Here is a 5,710-nt window from a genome sequence, read left to right on the forward strand (position 1 = left end):
CACGTTGGTCAGGCTGGTCTCGAACTCCTGACCTCAGGTGATCCGCCCGCCTCAGCCTCCCAAAGTGCTGGGATTACAGGTGTGAGCCACTACCCCTGGTCTTAGATCTTTTTGAGACAGAGTCTCTCTCTGTCCAGGCTGGAGTGCAGTGGCACAATCTTGACTCACCACAACCTCTGCCTCCTGGGTTCAAGCGATTCTCCTGCCTCAGCCTCCTGAGTAGCTGGGATTACAGGCATGTGCCACCACACCCAGTTAATTTTATTTAAATTTTTTGTAGAGGTGGGGTCTCACTATGTTGTTTAATGAATTTTAGTTTAGATAATTTGAGGCCGGGCAGGTTGGCTCACGTCTGTAATCCCAGCACTTTGGGAAGCCGAGGCAGGTGGATCACTTGAGGGCAAGAGTTCAAGACCAGCCTGGCCAACATGGTAAAACCCCATCTCTACTAAAAATACAAAAGAATTAGCTGGGCATGGTGCCGGGCACCTGTAATCCCAGCTACTCAGGAGGCAGGAGAAACACTTGAACCCGGGAGGCAGAGCTTGCAGTGAGCCGAGATCGTGCCACTGCATTCCAGCCTGGATGACAAAGCAAGAGTCTGTCTCAAAAAAAAAAAAAAGTGAGGGTTGGGGTGCTTTTGTCACTGCGGCGGAGCTCAAGGGGGGATGCTGGGTAGAAAGGGCTGCAGTGGGCACCCCGGACACATGCTGCTGGGGTGGTGAGGGATGCTCATAGGCAAATGGGTGACCCAAAGTGTCCCCAACGGTGGGACAAGCATGTGCAGAGGAGGGGCAGGAAGCAGGGCACAGCCCGGGGGCAGCAGCAGGGACCGGGAGCTATGTGGGAGGGGGAGAGGCAATCCACAAAGAAGCCCAGATCTCCAATCACCCTAAGGAGCCTGGGTTCTCTTCCACACTCCGATCTCTAGAAAACTTATCACCAAGGTCTAAAGGCTGCTGAAGCCAGTGGCTTTCTTTTTTGTGGGGGGGATGGGGGTCTCACTGTGTTGCCCAGGCTGGAGTGCAGTGGTGCAGTATCGGCTCACTGCAACCTCTGCTTCCTGGGTTCAAGTGATTCTCCTGCCTCAGCCGCCCAAGTAACTGGGATTACAGGCACACACCCAGCTAATTTATGCATTTTTAGTAGAGACAGGGTTTCGCCATGAGGCCAGGCTGGTCTTGAACTCCTGACCTCAGGTGGTCTGCCCACCTCAGCCTCCCAAAGTGCTGGGATTACAGGCATGAGCTATCATGCCTGGCATCTATGTAGTATATGTACATGTACATACATATAAATATAGTTAATGTAGTTTACATACACATCTAGTATATATAGACACAATGTCTAGTTTTATACATATACAATGTCTACGTAGTTAATACATGTCTTTGTAATTTCTATGTAATTTATTCATATATAATTTCTATATAAATATATAATTGCCATGTAAATATGTAATTTCTATAGATATGCCTCTCATGGGTTTATTCATGAAATAACATATGAAAAGCACAGAGACTACAAAAGTGCTGGACAGACAGCGTTGAAACGGCACATTGTCATCTTTAGTGCCCAGATTGCCCTAACAGGGAGTCATTTCCAGTGGCACTTGGCTTCCTACAAAACAGTGGCTTCTGTCCGGGCGCAGTGGCTCCCTCTTGTAATCCCAGCACTTTGGGAGGCCGAGGCGGGCAGATCACAAGGTCAGGAGATCGAGACCAGCCTGGCTAACATGGTGAAATTACGTCTCTACTAAAAATACAAAAAAATTAGCTGGGCGTGGTGGCGGGCACCTGTAGTCCCAGCTACTCAGGAGGCTGAAGTAGGAGAATGGCGTGAACCCGGGAGGTGGAGGTTGCAGTGAGCTGAGATTGCGCCACTGCACTCCAGCCTGAGTGACAGAGTGAGACTCCACCTCAAAAAAAAAAAAAAAAAATAGTGCTTCCAAGGAAGAGAGCCAGTGAAACGTCCAGCTTCACAGACAGGGCAGGTGTGGCTCGCCACCTTGTTGTAGCCTCTTCTACTGCTCTGAGACATTTCTGGTATGAAACACCCAGACATCCCTGGCTTCACAAAGCACAAAGAAACCCAGGCTCTGTGAGCATTTTCCTTCCTGGAGTGGACAGTGGTAAACTTCACGAGTCCTCATCTTCCTCTGGGACCAACCCCTTCCTGCCCTGTGCACAGCTGCCCGGACAGAGGGCCTAATACACCTGAGCCAGGCTGGACCAATGGAATCCTCCCCAGAGAGCTTTCAAACTGGATCAGTGAAAGGAGGTTCAGTCCCTCACTGCGGCAGAACTTGCAGCTGTCAGGAGACGAGCTGTGGCTACGCTATTTCTGGCCACATAGACAAAGTCAGCCTGAGAAGAAAGTCGCAGAAGCAGAGAACAGGGAACAAGAAAGATTCCTGGCGATACCTGGGTTGCCAGATTCCTCTGGAGCCCGACTGTACACCTGCTCTTCCCAAGGCTTGTGTGCTGCCTTATAGATTTTTTTTTTTTGAGACAGGCTCTCCGTCTGTCACCCGGGCTGGAGTCCAAAGGCATAATCACAGCTCATTGCAGCCTCGACCTCCTAAGCTCAAGTGATCCTCCCACCTTAGCCTCCCGTGCAGCTGCAAATACAGGCATGTGCCACCACGCCTGGCTAACTTTTGTATTTTTTGTAGAGACAGGGTCTTGCCACATTATCCAGGCTGGTCTTGAACTCCTGGCCTCAAGAAATCCTCCTGCCTCAGCTTCCCAAAGTTCTAGAATTACTTTTTGTTTTTTAAATCCTAACCTACTTCTAGTTGGATTTCTGGCTCTTACAACTTCAAGATTAGAACTTGAATTAGAACTTCTGACCAGTGCACTCCACACTCACACATTCCTAGAACCAGGGGTGAAGAGCGGAAGAAGGAGAAAGCTTCCAGACTGATGGAAAACACTGATGTCACTCACATGCAAAGAGAGCTAGCAGCCAAGGGGGCGGATCACCTGAGGTCAGGAGTTCGAGACCAGCCTGGCTAATATGATGAAACTCCATCTCTAAAAATACAAAAATTAGCTGGGCGTGGTGGTCCATGCCTATATTCCCAGCTACTCGGGAGGCTGAGACAGGAGAATCACTTGAACCCAGGAAGGGGAGGTTGCAGTGAGCCAAGATCGTGCCACTGCACTCCAGCCTGGGTGACAGAGCAAGACTCCGAATCTCAAAAAAAAATTTTTTTAATTTAAAAAATAAAAACCATCATGGCAAGCAATTTCAGACGAGATCAGGCACGTTCCGGGTGGTGTGGCGGTAGACATGGCAGGTCATTTCAAGAACATGCAGTTCGTTCATTCATTCCTCTAGGTAATGCAGTGTTACATCCAGGTCACTTGGCGCCACACAAGGCTGTCTCTGTAGGCCTGAGTGTTCTGCATCCTCAAACCAAACCACCAGAACCACAGACGGCAGCTTTGGCATAATACCTGCTGTTTACACAGAGGGGAAGAAAACTCGCAGGAGATTTGTTGTGGTGTTTATTTTAAGGTGGTTGTTATTGAGGAATGGGTCTGCTACATCTCGCATACAAAGATCAAATATATCTTTAAATGCCCGAAAGAGCTGTATTTCCCCTGAGAAGTAGACACGGTTGTCTAAAACAGACAACAAAAGTCGTATATTAGATGTAATCTGCCTGCCTTTTTTTTTTTTTTTTTTTTTGAGACAGAGTCTCGCTATCGCCCAGGCTGGAGTGCAGTGGCGCAATCTCGACTCACTGCAACCTCCGCCTCCCAGGTTCACGCCATTCTCCTGCCTCAGCCTCCTGAGTAGCTGGGACTACAGGTGCCCGCCACGCCCGGCTAATTTTTTGTATTTTTAGTAGAGACGGGGTTTTGCAGTGTTAACCAGGATGGTCTTGATCTCCTGACCTCGTGATCTGCCTGCCTTGGCCTCCCAAAGTGCTGGGATTACAGGTGTGAGCCACTGCGCCCGGCCCTCTGCCTGCTTTTTTAAAGTGACAGGAACGTCAGATATAAATTTACAAGCATCAGGCTGGGCGCGATTGCGCAATGGCGCGATCTCAGCTTACTGCAACCTCTACCTCCTGGGTTCAAGCAATTCCCCTGCCTCAGCCTCCCGAGTAGCTGGGATTACAGGCACCTGCCACCACACCTGTCTAATTTTGTATTTTTATTTTTATTTGTTTTTATTTATTTATTTTTTTGAGACAGAGTCTCACTCTGTTGCCCAGGCTAGAGCGCAGTGGCGTAACCTCAGCTCACTGCAAGCTCTGCCTCCTGGGTTCATGCCATTCTCCTGCCTGAGCCTCCCAAGTAGCTGGGACTAGAGGCGCCCGCCACCACGCCCAGCTAGCTTTTTGTATTTTTAGTAGAGACGGGGTTTCACCATAGCCAGGATGGTCTCCATCTCCTGACCTCATCATCCGCCCGCCTCGGCCTCCCAAAGTGCTGGGATTATAGGTGTGAGTCACCGCACCGGGCCATAGTTTTGTGTATTTAGTAGAGACAGGGTTTCACCACGTTGGCCAGGCTAGTCTCGAACTCCTGACCTCAGGTAATCTGCTCACTTTGGCCTCTCACAGTGCTGGGATTACCAGTGTGAGCCACCACGCCCAGCCTTTATTAGTCATGTTCTTATGAGCATCCGAAATCCCTGCTGAAAAAGCGCAGTAGAAAGACATGCCACACTCACCTGGGCCATGGTTCTTCTTTGCTGTTGTGGGAAAGCAGACACCTGTGAAGGCAGACATCGGGATGGGGAGAGAGGATGTGAGAGGCCACGCTTGTCCAGGGGCTCCTGATCAACTGCTGGGACCACCCCCCACCCCACCCCTTGTGGGCACAGGTGGGAGAAAACTTTCTCTGAAGGGTCCCCATTATCAGAGCAAAGCCCTCACCTTGGAAATGTCACAGGGACTCACTCTTGTGAGGCCTGACTTGGATTTTTGTTTTGTTTTTTGAGATGGGGTTTCACTCTGTTGCCCAGGCTAGAACGCAGCGATACAATCATGACTCAATGCAGCCTTGGACTCCCAGGCTCCAGCGATCCTCCCACCTCAGCCTCCCGAGATGCTAGGACTATAGGTGTGTCACATGCCCAGCTAATATATATATATATATTTTCTTGAGACAGAGTCTCGCTCTGTCGCCCAGGCTGGAGTACAGTGGTGCGATCTCTGCTCACTGCAAGCTCTGCCTCTTGGGTTCACGCCATTCTCCTGCCTCAGCCTCCCAAGTAGCTGGGACTACAGGTGCATGCACCACACCTGACTAATTTTTTGTATTTTTAGTAGAGAAGGGGTTTCACCGTGTTAGCCAGGATGGTCTCGATCTCCTGACCTCGTGATCCACCCACCTTGCCCTCCCAAAGTACTGGGATTACAGGCGTGAGCCACTGCGCCCAGCCATGCCCAGCTGATTTTTAAATTTTTTGGTAGAGACAGGGTCTCACTGTATTGCCGAGGCTGGTCTCAAACTCCTGGGTTCAAGCAATCTGCCTGCCTCAGCCTCCCAAAACCTTGAGATTACAGGGGTGAGCCACCATGACCAACTGGAGTTTTTCTTAATGAGTATGTGTATCTGTGTCTCAGTAATCAATGTGCAATTTACTACAACCCCTACCCATTACCCAAAAATGTAATTATTAGAAATTTATTCTGAAGAAACAGGCCGGACACAGATGCTCACGCCTGTAATCACCACACTTTGGGAGG

The 5,710-nt window shown here is 49.8% G+C and overlaps 1 pseudogene; it reads right to left on the minus strand.

Annotated features, from left to right (window-relative positions):
• The window catches only part of LOC105536150, a 28,948-nt pseudogene that overhangs the window by 10,807 nt on the left and 12,431 nt on the right, over nucleotides 1-5,710 (minus strand).

The sequence above is a fragment of the Mandrillus leucophaeus genome, unplaced genomic scaffold, assembly GCF_000951045.1.
Source record: "Mandrillus leucophaeus isolate KB7577 unplaced genomic scaffold, Mleu.le_1.0 Scaffold1556, whole genome shotgun sequence".
Classification (NCBI taxonomy): domain Eukaryota; kingdom Metazoa; phylum Chordata; class Mammalia; order Primates; family Cercopithecidae; genus Mandrillus; species Mandrillus leucophaeus.